Below are 17580 nucleotides of genomic sequence, written 5' to 3'. Positions count from 1 at the left end.
GTGGATGGCACACCCCTCTCTACATCAATGGAGACCACTGAGAGAGCGTCAAGTTCCTCAGAGTGATGATCACCAACAATCTGTCCTGGTCCACACATGGTCCAGAAAGCACAACAATGCCTCTACCTCCACAGGAGGCTAAAGAAATTCATCATGTCCACAAGGACGCTTACCAATTTTTATAGCTACACCATAGAAAGCATTGTATCCAGATGCATCACGGCTTGGTACGGCAACTACTCTGCCGAGGACTGTAGGAAACTACAGAGCATTGTGAACACAGCCCAGTCCACCACGCAAACCAACCTCCCATCCATAGACTGCATATGTACCTCTCACTGTATCCGGAAGGCAGCCAACATCAAAGACCTCTCCCACCCCAGTTTTAATCTCTTCCAACCTCTTCAGTCGGGCAGAAGATACAAACATTTAAACACACGAACCGACAGATTCAAGAACAGCTTTTTCCCCGCTGTTATTAGACTGTTGGATGGACCTCTCAAATTTCAAGTTTAAATATCATTTTGCTGTCTGCGCCACCTTCTCTGCAACCATAACATTGCATTCCTCACTATGTCCTATTACCCCAGTGCACTTTGTACGGTGTGATCTGCCTGTACTGCACGCAAAACAAAACCTTTCACTGTACTTTGGTACATGTAACAATAATAAATCAAATCAGATCAAATTTGATTGCATCATTCCCTCAAGGCGCACCAGGTACATGGAATAAGTTACAATCACGGTGATAAAATGTTTGCAAAGCACCTTCACAGGTTTGGCAGAGGCTGGCATCATGTGCGCTTCTCATTGGCACTGAACGACACAAGGGTGGGATAGTTCCAAACTTAACTCTTCAGTTGTACAGAGGGAACAGTAATTAGTCAAAGTGCCTTGTCCAAGATGTGACGATGCTGTCACTTTAACAAAGTTATTTTGTCCTGGGGCTTTTTTCAAGAAAGGTCATAAAGGCAGAGGTGCCGGAGTGTCTGGAAATGTCTACTTTAACAATGGCAGTTCACCCAATTCAGATTTCTTTATACTTTAGTTTAGTTGTAAGAGAAGCTGCTGCCGTGCAAAAAAAGGTTCCATGCTTCAGCAGATGAGTCTTGACAGGCTCCTCTCTCTGAAATCTCTCCTGTCTGTAAAAACCTGTGTTTGAACTTAACTTTTGCCAAGGGAATTGGAACAGCTCCTTCGTTACGTTATGGTATTGAGTCAGTAAAGTGCTCCATTAGTTACGTTATTCTAAATTCTGTTTTTGTTTGTTTGCGTTTCAACTGCAGTGTTTAAATAAATTGTGTTTTGTTGAAAGCCAAGTGGTTTGTCCAGCTGCATCACACCTGGAATGTCCACTTCACATCTCCCTACAAAATAAGAGAAAGGTAGGGTCTGGGCTACCTTCTTGAAAGATTTTAAAGGAGTCTGGCCTGGTCCATAACAAAGGCCTATTGAGGAATTGCACAAGGGCACCCATTTTCTGGAGAAATCCTGCTTGGAAGAGCAGACTGTCTTGTGTTGGCGAGGCATGGGCTGTTCGAAAGGTAGAGCTTCAAGTCCACACACCCTCCCGACCTTGGGATAACATATTCCTTCAGCGCCAGCGTGGCAAGATCCTAGTGTTTCCTACCCAGTAACATCATGGGCCAATCTTCACCAGGCTGACTGCAATGGTGGCTGCCACCATCTTCTTGAGGGCACACCAGAGATAAGCAGTGAATGCAGCGTGGCCAAAGGCTCGTTGTCCCAGCGTAGAATCAAGCAGGTGAGCTGGGCTTCTCAATTGATTACAATCCTTTGACGTCAATCTACCATCCGCACAGTGTGGCAGAGACAATGCACTAAAGGTCTCCTCAGAACACGGTGGCATTGACGCTAATAACTGCGAGGAGTTCACTGCCAGTCATTCAAACTGCTTGTCCTTCAATCTGCCTCACGTTTTGATCTTAATGATGAGGCAGAGGGAGAGACCAAAAGAGGCAAATCCTGCATTCCAGCTCCCCACTACCTCACAGCACATCCTATCCCATGAGCCCTAAAACTCCCAAAGGCATATGAATAGGAAAGGTTTAGGGGGATATGGGCCAAGTGCTAGCAAATGAGGCTAGATTAATCTAGGATAACTGGTCTGTATCGACGAGTTGGACCGAAGGGTCTGTTTCTGTGCTGTATCTCTCTATGCCTCTATGACTGTCTGTTAAAGGTAAGAAAAAGGAATCAGGGGACCTTAGAAGGGAAATTGGACAAAAGGTCAAGGGTTATTTCTAGCTCTTATTGCGAATGTTGCTTATAAAGCTTTATGGTCAGTTAATGGCCAAGTGCAAATAAAAGCAGACAACTCTGAAGTCCCTGCTGTCAATATAAGTGCAGAGCTATGTCAAAGTCCCTTCCTTTGTTCCCGAGAACTTTCCGGAATGCGAGCTTCCACAGGTATGGCATTCAGGACGTTTACACTGCACCTTGCATGAAATGCTGAACCACTTTACAGCCAGCCCTGCACTTTTTGAAGTGCAATCACAGGAAATGCTATGGCAGCCATTTTGTGCACGGCAAGCTCCCACTGCAGCACTGTTACAAGTGACTGGATCACCCGCTCTCCAGCCATGTTGTTTTAAGGGTTAACCACTGGTCAGGACACTGAGATTGATCGATAGCAGCAACATCAAGGGATAGTATGGGGAAATGGAGCAGAAATTGGAGATCATACCACGATCTCATTGAATGACAAGAGGGGTCAAATGACCTACTCTTGCTCGTATATCTGATGTTCTTGCGACACTGAGACAACTCTTCTGCTTCTTCAGATTGGGCCCTGGGGGGGTCTTTTATGTCACCGGGATCAAGCAGATGTGGCCTTGGTTTTATATATCCTCTGAAAAAAGAAATGGCATCCCTGACCTTGCAGCACTCCCTCGGTCCTGCACTGGAGTGTCAGCCTTGGCCTTGCATTTAGGATTCTGGGATGGGATTTAAATTCCTGTCCTTCCAAGGAGTGTTTCCCACGGAGTCATGATGGACCAGGGGTGGCAATGATTCCCCATCATCGATCAGTCCTCACAGCTGCAGTGCCCTTGCGATGTGTAGAGCACACCGCTGTAAAAAAGGGGTCGTGACCTTTAGCATTCCCACCACAGAGAGCCACGAGGTTCCCTCGTCGAGTCTTTTCAAGTTGAAGGTTGATGGGTTTCTAAGCACATTCAGGGATAGTGTGAGAAGGTGGTGTTCAGGTGGAGAATGAGCTGCAGTCCGTATTAAATGGTGGAGCAGGCTTCAGGGCCTACTCCAATTTCTTTCCTGAAGCCAGTGAGCTGGCCAGAACATTTGCTCGAAGATTTCCCTCGGCATGAATTCAGACTGAATTGAAAGCAGCCAGCGGTGCTTCAAATATCCCAACCCCACCCTGCCACCACCACACAGGGTTCCAAAATGTTTTCACCGGGTCGGGAATGCGGCTGAAGATGGCTGACGGCTGGTTTTTGCTGCGGTAATTGATGGATTATAGATCTACACGACAATGGGAGCCTGACACCCACCCCACCTCAGAGCCTCTCCCAGCCTGTCAGCAAGCTCATTTCAGATGCACCAGGCCTCGACCACCGTGGGAGGCTTCCCGGCCCTGGGCTCCGGCTTTTCTAGCTGCTCTATTCCCGGCTCCCGGAGTCTGTCAAGCCTAGGCCTCAGCTGGGATGGAGCAGGCTGATGCTTGGAGACTGCCGACCCACTCAAAAGGAGCTTCAGACTACCTTTGGACTGATTTCAAACACACAGGTATCCCCCTGCTTTTCAAATGTTTGTTTTATGCTACTTTGCTTTTACAAAAGACTGACATTCGTAACTGTATTCGATAACCAACAGAAATCTGAAGAGGGTTTTTGCTTTTACGAGAAAAGGCGAAATTTTTCCCATATAAATTAATGCTTTTTTGCTTTACACCAGTTCAGCTCCTGAAAGGATTCATCAGAACGCCCCACTTTTGGATAGCAGGGGTTGGGGGTGGGGGGGTTGGTTCCTGTATCTGTTGTGACAAAAGATGAATGAGGTTTTCCAACTGATTTGGGAGCTGGTGAGAGGATGAACTCATTCACGTTTGCAATCGAAGGTCAGATTAGACCTGTGTTCTGACTTGAGTCCAGTCACTGAGGGCGAGTGTAAACGCGTCACATTCTCCAGTCTGAATCAATTCCAGCGTTGAAGCAAACCTACTCTCGGGTAGCGGCTAGTTTTCCAGCCTTTCCTTTTCTCGTTCTCATTTCAGAGTTCCGGCATCTTGTCTTTCTTTTCGTCGTTTGGTGCGGCCATTTTGGGAGCTCATTTCCCATGGGAGAATGTGAGGACTGTGGATGCCGGAGAGTCAGAGTTGGAAAGTATGGCGCTGGAAAAGCACAGCAGCTCCAAGGAACAGGAGAGTCGACGTTTCGAGCATAAGCCCTCCGTCAGGACTCTGCTGCTCCTCAGACACTTTCCAGCGGCTCACTTCCCATGGGGTCAGGTGTGGTTCAGCAGGAGGTTGCAGGTTCAATTCCCACTTCAGGTGCTTCTAGCCTGACAGTCACGGTGGAGCACTGAGAGAGCGCCGCACTGTCGGAGATGCTATCGGTTGGAATACGATTAAACTGGGACCCTTGAGGGTATGTGAAATCTCCTAGGTGCTACTTTGAAGAAGAGGTGGCTTTTGCTAATACTCAAATCTCAGCCAACGGCTAAAAGCAGATTATTTGGTTCAGATGATGTGGAGAATGAGGAATTTGCTATCATTCCTACGTGATGATCCTCCAACAGCAGTGACAAGAAAGGCAGCAGTGTCCTCTCCCAGTCTAAGGGAGGGGACTGGCTTGAGGTCCAGCATTGATGTCCTGATCAGTCAATGGCAGTTCCACTTAGTAGGCCAGCCAGCTGCCTGACACCAAATCCCTGAAGCAACTGTTCTACTCCGAACTCAAGGAGTTGACCCCGACTGAGTGTTGCAGATTGGCACATTCCAAGGTCCAGGATTACGTGCTGAGGGACGTGCTGAAGCTTGGGGGAGCTGTCTCCAAGCCGCAGTGGGGAAAGACCTCTGAAATTAAATGGGGGTCTGCTTAATTATTGGACTCTCCTAGTGCCTCAAATGCATGTAAATTTAGCCTTGTGTGTGTAAGAGATGTCCTTGGTTTGTATGGAGAGAGTCAAACTCCAATGTTTGCTGTTTCCTTGATATGTTACTGTACAGAAGAACCAAACTGCATTTGTGACTGTGTAGATACACTCGGATTTTTTTTATGAATAAAGTATATTTTTGAAATTTAAAACAATCAGGAGACTCCCAGACAAACAAGGGAATGCTCCCAGGATGTCCTCAAAGCGTCCCCGAAGAGGTCAGCCATTGCTGCTGAATTATGGGAATGCCTGGCTTGAGAACAACCGCAGTGGTTTGTTCAGAAAGGAACAGCAGGAGAAATCGAGAGGCTTTGTCAGGGACGTGCAGAGGCGAAGTTTGGAGTGTAGGAGGGAGAGCACAAAACAACCTATTTTCCAACCCTCCAGGCACAACCTAGCCCACCAGTGACAGAGGCAACAGGTCAGACCTGGGGCTTGGCAACTCCCTCAGGGCCAGAGTGTTTGTGCCAGTCACGCTCAATCCCCAGGGACTGCCTTCAGAAAAACACCATCAAAGCACATTGACTGTAAACGCTTCTGGAGTGTCCTGAGGTGACAACAGGCGCTATGTCAATGCAAGCCTATTCTCCACAGGCAGCCGCTCCGATCTGCTGACCCCAAAACAGCAGCTAGGGGCCACAGGTTGCAATTGCCGAGGGCAGACTGACGCAGACACGGTGACTTTTCAATCATTCGTGCTCTCTTCCGGGTGTAAACGATAAGCAGACGTCGAGTTTGGCTTGAAATCTAGCATTGTTTGGGACCGATGGAAAGCTCTGGAATGCTGTGACCCACCGAGCTATGGCTGACACCTACAGAATAACGACGCACAGCCTCATGGCCATATGTGAGCCTTAGGACTAACGTGTGTTCTCTGCCCAACCCCTCAGCGCCCCGACCTGCACCACCGCTAGAGCAAGAGGGGAGCTCCCGAATCCACCCCAAACCCTGCGCCGATACCAACCTGAACCCCACTGAGGGACCCAGCACTGCTGCTCCTCGTTGGGGGGGGGGGGGGGGGGGGGGGAGTTGGAGTTGCTGTGGGACATTGTACCGTGCAGTTAGGGATGGACTGTGGGAAATCTTCTCTCCATCATATGGCTGACCAGGATCCTCACCCGATTTTACCACCTGCCCGTGGTCAGCGTTGTGAGGATTAACAATTTGATAAATCACCCTCTTTGGCTGCGTTACGATCACACACCCTCCTTGACAAAGAAGTGAAACCAGAGCCTAGGCACAGAGGCAGGGATGCTGGAAAAGATTTACCAGGATGGTGCTGGGAATGGAGGGCTTTGGTTATAAGGAGAGGCTGGGCTGGTTTCCCTGGAGCGCAGGACGTTGTGGGGTGACCTTGTAGAAATTTATTTAATCATGAGGGGTGTAGATAAAGTGTCTTTTCCCTAAGGTGGGGGATTTCAAGACGGGGGGGGGGGGGGGGGGGGGGGGGTATATTTTCAAGGTGAGAGGAGAACGTTTTAAAAAGGAAATGAGGGGCGAAATCTTTACAAAGGCAGTGGTTCGTGTGTGGAAGGAACTTTGTGAGGAAGTGGTGGATGTGGGTACAGTCACATCTGGATAAGTTCATGAATCATAGAATCCCTACAGTGTGGGAACAGGCCCTTCGGCCCAACAAGTCCACACCAACCCTCCGAAGAGTAACCCACCCATTCCCCTAACCCCATTATCTAATGTTCACACCTGACTAATGCACCTAACCCCTGGACACTTCGGGCAACTTAGCACGGCCAGTTCACCTGACCTGCACATCTTTGGACTGTGGGAGGAAACCGGAGCACCCGGAGGAAACCCACGCAGACACTGGGAGAGAATGTGCAAACTCCACACAGACAGTAGAACCCAAGCCAGCATGAAGAAATGTTTGGAGGGACATGGGCAGGGGAGCAGAGAGGTGGGACTAGTTTAGTTTGGGGTTCGGGTTGGCATGGGACCAAAGCGTCTGTTTCTGTGCTGTATGACCCTATGACTCGTGTCAAAAGGTATTGTTATATTTTAACAATGAACTGGAGTTGGGAGTTGACCAATCCTGATGCAAAAGGCTGTCACATCAAAGAGAACATTCACTGGAGTGGCTGATCAGTAATCCCCGACCATTGTTCTCTCTGCACTGCTGCTGCCTGACCTGCTGAGTTTCTCCAGCATTCTCTGCTCTTATATTTGATTTGATTTATTATTGTCACTGGCGCCTGGGTACAGTGAAAAGGTCTGGGTGCACGACAGGCAGATCATGCCATACAAAGTGCATTCGGGTAATAGAAACAGAGCAAGCAATATTAGCCCTGATCTTTGATTTCATTGGGCGATGTAAGGGCAAACAGAAAACATCCTGCAGGACGATACAAAAGAAAATAAGATTACATTGAGAAATCAACGGGGGGGACGTGTGAGACTCTGAAGGTGGAGGAGAGTTGAAGAGCCATTAAGCTTTCACTTGTATAGCACCTTTGACATTTTAACTTCACAGGAACATTATCAGTTTACTTTTTTCCTTTCATGGGATGTGCCACTGGCAAAGGTGGGCATTCATTGCCCGTCCCTATCGCCCTGGAAGTGAATGCCCTGCCAGGCAGTGAATGGTTAAGAGCCAAGCCCAGATTCTGGAGCCCCATCTAGGCCGGACTGTCGGATTCCCTTCCCTAAGGTGAAGGCGTTGGTGAACCAGGTGGGAATTTTCAACGACCATTGAAGGCGTTCACAAGACTGGGAGAGTTGAGGCACTGGGAAATAGAACCATAGAGCTGGACAGCACGGAAACAGACCCTGTGGTCCAATTCATCCATGCCGACCAGATATCCTAAATTAATCTGGTCCCACCTGCCAGCACCCGGCCCATATCCCTCCAAACCCTTCCTATCCATATACCCATCCAGATGCCTCTTAAATGTTGCAATTGTACCAGCCTCCACCACTTCCTCTGGCAGCTCATTCCATACCCGTACCACCCTCTGTGTGAAAACGTTGCCCTCTGTGCCCTAAGCCCTTGAGTTGTGGACTCCCCCAAGCCCAGGGAAAAGACCTTGGCTTCTCCGAGATTCTCCGACCCTCTCCGAGTCCCTTGCAGATGAAAATTTTCGAATCGAGGAGCTGTGGAACGGAGGCCACTCCAGGTCGGTGAGCAAATGGGAGCCAGGCTGCCATCTGCCCCCCACCCTCCCCCCCCAGCCCCTACCACCCTGGGCCCCTCTAAAGGCAGGTCGTTCGGAATACGACACGTGAAAACCCAAATGCACCGTGTGGGTGGGGGGAGTGGGGGGTGGGGGGGGGGGGGGTGGGGGGGGTGAGGCTGGAGTGGTCCGAAGCTGCCAATGGAATTGCCACAACACAAAGTGATTTGAAGAAAATTGTGTCTGCTGAAGGAGGTAATCAGTTTTCTAATCGGATTAAAATTCAAAGGACTGGCACAGAGCAACTCAGCTGTGGAACGCCACATCCATCAAAGTTTTACCTGCACATCCACTCATATCATTTATTGTATCCGTTGCTCCCGATGCGGTCTCCTCTACATTGGGGAGACTGGACGCCTCCTAGCAGAGCACTTTAGGGAATATCTCCGGGACACCCGCACCAATCAACCACACCGCCCCATGGCCCAACATTTCAACTCCCCCTCCCACTCTGCCGAGGACATGGAGGTCCTGGGCCTCCTTCACCGCCGCTCCCTCACCACCAGACGCCTGGAGGAAGAACGCCTCATCTTCCGCCTCGGAACACTTCAACCCCAGGGCATCAATGTGGACTTCAACAGTTTCCTCATTTCCCCTTCCCCCACCTCACCCCAGTTCCAAACTTCCAGCTCAGCACTGTCCCCATGACTTGTCCTCCCTGCCTATCTCCTTTTCCACCTATCCACTCCACCCTCTCCTCCCTGACCTATCACCTTCATCCCCTCCCCCACTCACCCATTGTACTCTATGCTACTTTCTCCCCACCCCCACCCTCCCCTAGCTTATCTCTCCACCCTTCAGGCTCTCTGCCTTTATTCCTGATGAAGGGCTTTTGCCCGAAGCGTCGATTTCGAAGCTCCTTGGGATGCTGCCTGAACTGCTGTGCTCTTCCAGCACCACTAATCCAGAATCTGGTTTCCAGCATCTGCAGTCATTGGTTTTACCTCGTTGACCTTGAGCTGTGCCCTGTCACCTTTACTGATGTACAGTAGGAAGCAATTCCCTCAGGCTTGCGTCGGCATGATTGAGGGAGCGCAGGATATATGATCCACCTCGTCTGCCGACAGTACACCTTTATGTGGGCCCAGGCTTCCAATTTTACAAATCCTCTCAGTTCTGACCTTCAAAAGCTGAAAGCTGAATGCCCATCTTTGGCAGCCTGTTATTAAACCACAAGAAACAACTGGATCTCCGATTACCCAACAACTCCTATTTCACGCGAAGAAATGGAATCTGAAACATAACTGGATTTTAACTGTGATCAGGGGCATTGCAGTGAATACAAAACAAACAAAGAATATTTAATCCCGCTGCAGATTTTAATTAAATTCCCCTGCATCATTATACAATTCAAGACATCTGACCATTTCATCCTGAATCTGAGGCAATGTTTCTCTTCAGGTCATCTTTCATCCTCGACAGGGACATAACAGTTGGAACTTAGCCACCAACAAATTAATGTTATATGCATCCATAAACAGAAAGGGTTAGCTGAAAGAACTTTTCATGCAAAAGGAGATTGAATAATATGAATGTGGGCCGCAAGGGTTAATTCATAAAGAAAACTCAGGAGCAAGCTGGTAGGGGGAGCGACTCTGCATTCACGACAGGCAAGCTGTAAAGCACGGAATGGAGCAGTCAACCGCTGCACAGCAAGATCCCCCAAACAACAGCGTGATAATGACTAGGTAATGTGTTATCAGTGATGTGGTTTGAGAACTACATTTAGGCTAAAAACCTGAGGTTGACTGTGTTACTCTTCCACAAATGGTCTCACCCTCACCCTGTCACCCTCTCTCACCCTCACCCTGTCACCCTCTCTCACCCTCACCCTGTCACTCTCTCTCACCCTCACCCTGTCACTCTCTCACCCTCACCATGTCGCTCTCTCACCCTCATCCTGTCACTCTCTCACCCTCACCATGTCGCTCTCTCACCCTCACCCTGTCACTCTCTCACCCTCACCATGTCGCTCTCTCACCCTCACCCTGTCACTCTCTCACCCTCACCCTGTCACTCTCTCACCCTCACCATGTCGCTCTCTCTCACCCTCACCCTGTCACCCTCTCTCACCCTCACCATGTCGCTCTCTCTCACCCTCACCCTGTCGCTCTCTCACCCTCACCATGTCGCTCTCTCTCACCCTCACCATGTCGCTCTCTCTCACCCTCACCATGTCGCTCTCTCTCACCCTCACCCTGTCACCCTCTCTCACCCTCACCATGTCGCTCTCTCTCACCCTCACCATGTCGCTCTCTCTCACCCTCACCATGTCGCTCTCTCTCACCCTCACCATGTCACTCTCTCTCACCCTCACCATGTCGCTCTCTCTCACCCTCACCATGTCGCTCTCTCTCACCCTCACCATGTCACTCTCTCTCACCCTCACCATGTCGCTCTCTCTCACCCTCACCCTGTCACCCTCTCTCACCCTCACCATGTCGCTCTCTCTCACCCTCACCATGTCGCTCTCTCTCACCCTCACCATGTCGCTCTCTCTCACCCTCACCATGTCACTCTCTCTCACCCTCACCATGTCGCTCTCTCTCACCCTCACCATGTCGCTCTCTCTCACCCTCACCCTGTCACCCTCTCTCACCCTCACCATGTCGCTCTCTCTCACCCTCACCATGTCGCTCTCTCTCACCCTCACCATGTCACTCTCTCTCACCCTCACCATGTCGCTCTCTCTCACCCTCACCATGTCGCTCTCTCTCACCCTCACCATGTCGCTCTCTCTCACCCTCACCATGTCACTCTCTCTCACCCTCACCATGTCGCTCTCTCTCACCCTCACCATGTCGCTCTCTCTCACCCTCACCATGTCACTCTCTCTCACCCTCACCATGTCGCTCTCTCTCACCCTCACCATGTCGCTCTCTCTCACCCTCACCATGTCGCTCTCTCTCACCCTCACCATGTCGCTCTCTCTCACCCTCACCATGTCACTCTCTCTCACCCTCGCCCTGTCACCCTCTCTCACTCTCGCCCTGTCACCCTCTCTCACTCTCGCCCTGTGACCTTCTCTCACTCACGCCCTGTCGCCCTCTCTCACCCTCACCATGTCGCTCTCTCTCACCCTCACCCTGTCACCCTCTCTCACCCTCACCATGTCGCTCTCTCTCACCCTCACCATGTCGCTCTCTCTCACCCTCACCATGTCGCTCTCTCTCACCCTCACCATGTCACTCTCTCTCACCCTCACCATGTCGCTCTCTCTCACCCTCACCATGTCGCTCTCTCTCACCCTCACCATGTCGCTCTCTCACCCTCATCCTGTCACTCTCTCACCCTCACCATGTCGCTCTCTCACCCTCACCCTGTCACTCTCTCACCCTCACCATGTCGCTCTCTCACCCTCACCCTGTCACTCTCTCACCCTCACCCTGTCACTCTCTCACCCTCACCATGTCGCTCTCTCTCACCCTCACCCTGTCACCCTCTCTCACCCTCACCATGTCGCTCTCTCTCACCCTCACCCTGTCGCTCTCTCACCCTCACCATGTCGCTCTCTCTCACCCTCACCATGTCGCTCTCTCTCACCCTCACCATGTCGCTCTCTCTCACCCTCACCCTGTCACCCTCTCTCACCCTCACCATGTCGCTCTCTCTCACCCTCACCATGTCGCTCTCTCTCACCCTCACCATGTCGCTCTCTCTCACCCTCACCATGTCACTCTCTCTCACCCTCACCATGTCGCTCTCTCTCACCCTCACCATGTCGCTCTCTCTCACCCTCACCATGTCACTCTCTCTCACCCTCACCATGTCGCTCTCTCTCACCCTCACCCTGTCACCCTCTCTCACCCTCACCATGTCGCTCTCTCTCACCCTCACCATGTCGCTCTCTCTCACCCTCACCATGTCGCTCTCTCTCACCCTCACCATGTCACTCTCTCTCACCCTCACCATGTCGCTCTCTCTCACCCTCACCATGTCGCTCTCTCTCACCCTCACCATGTCGCTCTCTCTCACCCTCACCCTGTCACCCTCTCTCACCCTCACCATGTCGCTCTCTCTCACCCTCACCATGTCGCTCTCTCTCACCCTCACCATGTCACTCTCTCTCACCCTCACCATGTCGCTCTCTCTCACCCTCACCATGTCGCTCTCTCTCACCCTCACCATGTCACTCTCTCTCACCCTCACCATGTCGCTCTCTCTCACCCTCACCATGTCGCTCTCTCTCACCCTCACCATGTCGCACTCTCTCACCCTCACCATGTCGCTCTCTCTCACCCTCACCATGTCACTCTCTCTCACCCTCGCCCTGTCACCCTCTCTCACTCTCGCCCTGTCACCCTCTCTCACTCTCGCCCTGTGACCTTCTCTCACTCACGCCCTGTCGCCCTCTCTCACCCTCACCATGTCGCTCTCTCTCACCCTCACCCTGTCACCCTCTCTCACCCTCACCATGTCGCTCTCTCTCACCCTCACCATGTCGCTCTCTCTCACCCTCACCATGTCACTCTCTCTCACCCTCACCATGTCGCTCTCTCTCACCCTCACCATGTCGCTCTCTCTCACCCTCACCATGTCACTCTCTCTCACCCTCACCATGTCGCTCTCTCTCACCCTCACCCTGTCACCCTCTCTCACCCTCACCATGTCGCTCTCTCTCACCCTCACCATGTCGCTCTCTCTCACCCTCACCATGTCACTCTCTCTCACCCTCACCATGTCGCTCTCTCTCACCCTCACCATGTCACTCTCTCTCACCCTCACCATGTCGCTCTCTCTCACCCTCACCATGTCGCTCTCTCTCACCCTCACCATGTCACTCTCTCTCACCCTCACCATGTCGCTCTCTCTCACCCTCACCATGTCACTCTCTCTCACCCTCACCATGTCGCCCTCTCACACTCTTGCCATGTCATTCACTCTCACCCTCGCCCTGTCACCCTCTCTCACTCTCACCCTGTCACCCTCTCTCACTCTCGCCCTGTCACCCTCTCTCACTCTCGCCCTGTGACCTTCTCTCACTCACGCCCTGTCACCCTCTCTCACTCACGCCCTGTCACCCTCTCTCACTCTCGCCCTGTCACCCTCTCTCACTCTCACCCTGTCACCCTCTCTCACTCTCGCCCTGTGACCTTCTCTCACTCACGCCCTGTCACCCTCTCTCACTCACGCCCTGTCACCCTCTCTCACTCTCGCCCTGTCACCCTCTCTCACTCTCACCCTGTCACCCTCTCTCACTCTCGCCCTGTGACCTTCTCTCACTCTCGCCCTGTCACCCTCTCTCACTCACGCCCTGTCGCCCTCTCTCACTCTCGCCCTGTCACCCTCTCTCACCCTCGCCCCGTCACCCTCTCACTCTCACCCTGTAACCCTCTCTCACTCTCACCCTGTAACCCTCTCTCACCCTCGCCCCGTCACCCTCTCTCACTCTCACCCTGTAACCCTCTCTCACTCTCGCCCTGTCACCCTCTCTCACTCACGCCCTGTCGCCCTCTCTCACTCTCGCCCTGTCACCCTCTCTCACCCTCACCCTGTCACCCTCTCACTCTCACCCTGTCACCCTCTCTCACTCTCACCCTGTAACCCTCTCTCACCCTCGCCCCGTCACCCTCTCTCACTCTCACCCTGTAACCCTCTCTCACTCTCATCCTGTAACCCTCTCTCACCCTCGCCACGTCACCCTCTCTCACTCTCACCCTGTAACCCTCTCTCACTCTCGCCCTGTAACCCTCTCTCACTCTCGCCCTGTAACCCACTCTCACTCTCACCCTGTAACCCTCTCTCACCCTCACCCTGTCACCCTCTATCCCTCTCACCCTGTAACCCTCTCTCACTCTCACCCTGTCACCCTCTCTCACCCTCGCCCTGTCACCCTCTATCCCTCTCACCCTGTCACCCTCGCTCCCTCTGACCCTGTCGCCCTCTCTCACTCTCGCCCAGTCGCCCTCTCTCACTCTCGCCCTGTCACCCTCTCTCACTCTCACCCTGTAACCCTCTCTCACCCTCGCCCTGTCACCCTCTCTCACTCTCACCCTGTAACCCTCTCTCACTCTCGCCCTGTCACCCTCTCTCACTCTCACCCTGTAACCCTCTCTCACACTCGCCCTGTCACCCTCTCTCACTCTCGCCCTGTCACCTTCTCTCACTCTCGCCCTGTCACCCTCACTCACCCTCGCCCTGTCACCCTCTCTCACTCTCGCCCTGTCACCCTCACTCACCCTCGCCTTGTCACCCTCTCTCACACTCGCCCTGTCACACTCTATCCCTCTCACCCTGTAACCCTCTCTCACTCTCACCCTGTCACCCTCTCTCTCTCACCCTGTCACCCTCTCTCACACTCACTCTGTCACCCTCTCTCTCTCTCACTCTGTCACCCTCACTCACCCTCGCCTTGTCGCCCTCTCTCACTCTCACCCTGTAACCCTCTCTCACTCTCACCCTGTCACCCTCTCTCACTCCCACCCAGTCACCCTCTCTCACTCCCGCCCTGTCACCCTTTCTCACTCGCACCCTGTCACCCTCTCTCACTCACGCCCTGTCACACTCTATCCCTCTCACCCTGTAACCCTCTCTCACTTTCACCCTGTCACCCTCTCTCTCACCCTGTCACCCTCTCTCACACTCACCCTGTCACCCTCTCTCACTCTCGCTCTGTCACCCTCACTCACCCTCGCCCTGTTGCCCACTCTCACTCTCACCCTGTAACCCTCTCTCACACTCACCCTGAAACCCTCTCTCACTCTTGTCCTGTCACCCTCTCTCTCTCTCACCCTGTAACCCTCTCTCACACTCGCCCTCCAACCCTCTCCCACTCTCACCCTTTCACCCTCTTTCACTCTCTCACTTTCGCACTCTCTCACTCTCGCCCTGTCACCCTCTCTCTCTCTCACTCTGTAACCCTCTTCTCACCTTCTCTCACTCACGCCCTGTCACCCTCTCTCACCCTCGCGCTGTCACCCTCACCCTCACCCTGTCACCCTCTTTCACTCTCTCACTCTCGCCCTCTCACACTCTCGCCCTGTCACCCTCTCTCACTCTCACCCTGTAACCCTCTCTCACTCTCACCCTGTCACACTCTCTCACTCACCCTGTCACCCTCTTTCACTCTCTCACTCTCGCCCTCTCTCACTCTCGCCCTGTCACCCTCTCTCACTCTCACCCTGTAACCCTCTCTCACACTCGCCCTGTCACCCTCTCTCACTCTCGCCCTATCACCCTCACTCACCCTCGCCTTGTCACCCTTTCTCACTCTCGCCCTGTCACCCTCTATCCCTCTCACCCTGTAACTCTCTCTCACTCTCACCCTGTCAGCCTCTCTCTCTCACCCTGTCACCCTCTCTCACACTCACCCTGTCACCATCTCTCTCTCTCGCCCTGTCATCCTCACTCACCCTCGCCCTGTCACCCTCACTCACCCTCGCCCTGTCACCCTCTCTCACTCTCGCCCTGTCGCCCTCTCTCACTCTCTCACTCTCGCCCTCTCTCACTCTCGCCCTGTCACCCTCACTCACTCTCACCCTGTAACACTCTCTCATCCTCGCCCTGTCACCCTCTCCCACTCTCACCCTGTCACCATCACTCACTCTCACCCTGTAACCTTCTCACACCCTCGCCCTGTCAACCTCTCTCACCCTCGCCCTGTCACCCACTCGCACCTTCGCCCAGTCGCCCTCTCTCACTCTCGCCCTGTCGCCCTCTCTCACTCCGGCCCTGTCACACTCTCTCACACTCGCCCTCTCTCACTCTCGCCCTGTCACCCTCTCTCACCCTCGCCCTTTCACCCTCTCTCACTCACACCCTGTAACCCTCTCTCACTCTCACCCTGTAACCCTCTCTCACCCTCGCCCTGTCACCCTCTCTCACTCACACCCTGTAACCCTCTCTCACTCTCGCCCTGTCGCCCTCTCTCACTCCCACCCTGTCACCCTCTCTCACCCTTGCTCTGTCACCCTCTCTCACTCTCGCCCTGTCACCCTCTCTCACTCTCGCCCTGTCGTCCTCGCTCCCTCTGACCCTGTCACCCTCTCTCACTCTCGCCCTGTCACCCTCTCTCACTCTCTCACTCTCGCACTCTCTCACTCTCGCCCTCTCTCACTCTCGCCCTGTCACCCTCTCCCACTCTCACCCTGTCACCATCACTCACTCTCACCCTGTAACCTTCTCTCACCCTCGCCCTATCAACCTCTCTCACCCTCGCCCTGTCGCCCTCACTCACTCTCGCCCTGTCGCCCTCTCTCACTCTCGCCCTCTCTCACTCACGCCCTGTCACCCTCTCTCACACTCACCGTGTAACCCTCTCTCACTCTTGCTCTGTCACACTCTCTCTCTCACCCTGTCGCCCTCTCTCACTCTCGCCCTGTCGCCCTCTCTCACTCTCACCCTGTAACCCTCTCTTACTCTCGCTCTGTCACCCTCTCTCTCTCACCCTGTTGCACCCTCTCTCTCTCACCCTGTAACCCTCTCTCACTCTCACCCTGTCACCCTCTCTCTCTCACCCTGTCAACCTCTCTCTCTCACCCTGTCACCCTCTCTCACTCTCACCCTGCCACCCTCACTCACCCTCGCCCTGCCACCCTCACTCACCCTTGCCCTGTCGCCCTCTCTCACTCACGCCCTGTTGCCCTCTCTCACTCTCGCCCTGTCACCCTCTCTCACTCTCGCCCTGTCGCCCTCTCTCACTCCCACCTGTCACCCTCACTCACCCTCGCCTTGTCACCCTCTCTCACTCTCGCCCTGTCACACTCTATCCCTCTCACCCTGTAACCCTCTCTCACTCTCACCCTGTCACCCTCTCTCTCTTACCCTGTCACCCTCTCTCACACTCACCCTGTCACCCTCTCTCACTCCCACCCTGTCACCCTCTCTCTCTTACCCTGTCACCCTCTCTCACACTCACCCTGTAACCCTCTCTCACTCTCACCCTGTAACGCTCACTCACTCTCGCTCTGTCACCCTCTTTCCCTTTCTCACTTTCGCACTCTCTCACTCTCGCCCTGTCACCCTCTCTCTCTCTCTCACCCTGTTGCCCACTCTCACTCTCGCCCTGTCACCCTCACTCACCCTCGTCTTGTCACCCTCTCTCACTCTCACCCTGTCACCCTCTATCCCTCTCACCCTGTAACCCTCTCTCACTCTCACCCTATCACCCTCTCTCTCTCACCCTGTAACCCTCTCTCACACTCGCCCTGTAACCCTCTCTCACTCTCGCCCTGTCACCCTCTTTCACTCTCTCACTCTCGCCCTCTCTCACTCTCACCCTGTTACCCTCTCTCACTCTCACCCTGTCGCCCTCTCTCAC

Source organism: Chiloscyllium plagiosum, unplaced genomic scaffold (assembly GCF_037043375.1).
Source record: "Chiloscyllium plagiosum isolate Xiang-an unplaced genomic scaffold, Cpla_swu_hap1 HiC_scaffold_7, whole genome shotgun sequence".
Taxonomy (NCBI): Eukaryota; Metazoa; Chordata; class Chondrichthyes; order Orectolobiformes; family Hemiscylliidae; genus Chiloscyllium; species Chiloscyllium plagiosum.
This window is presented reverse-complemented; position numbering follows the sequence as displayed.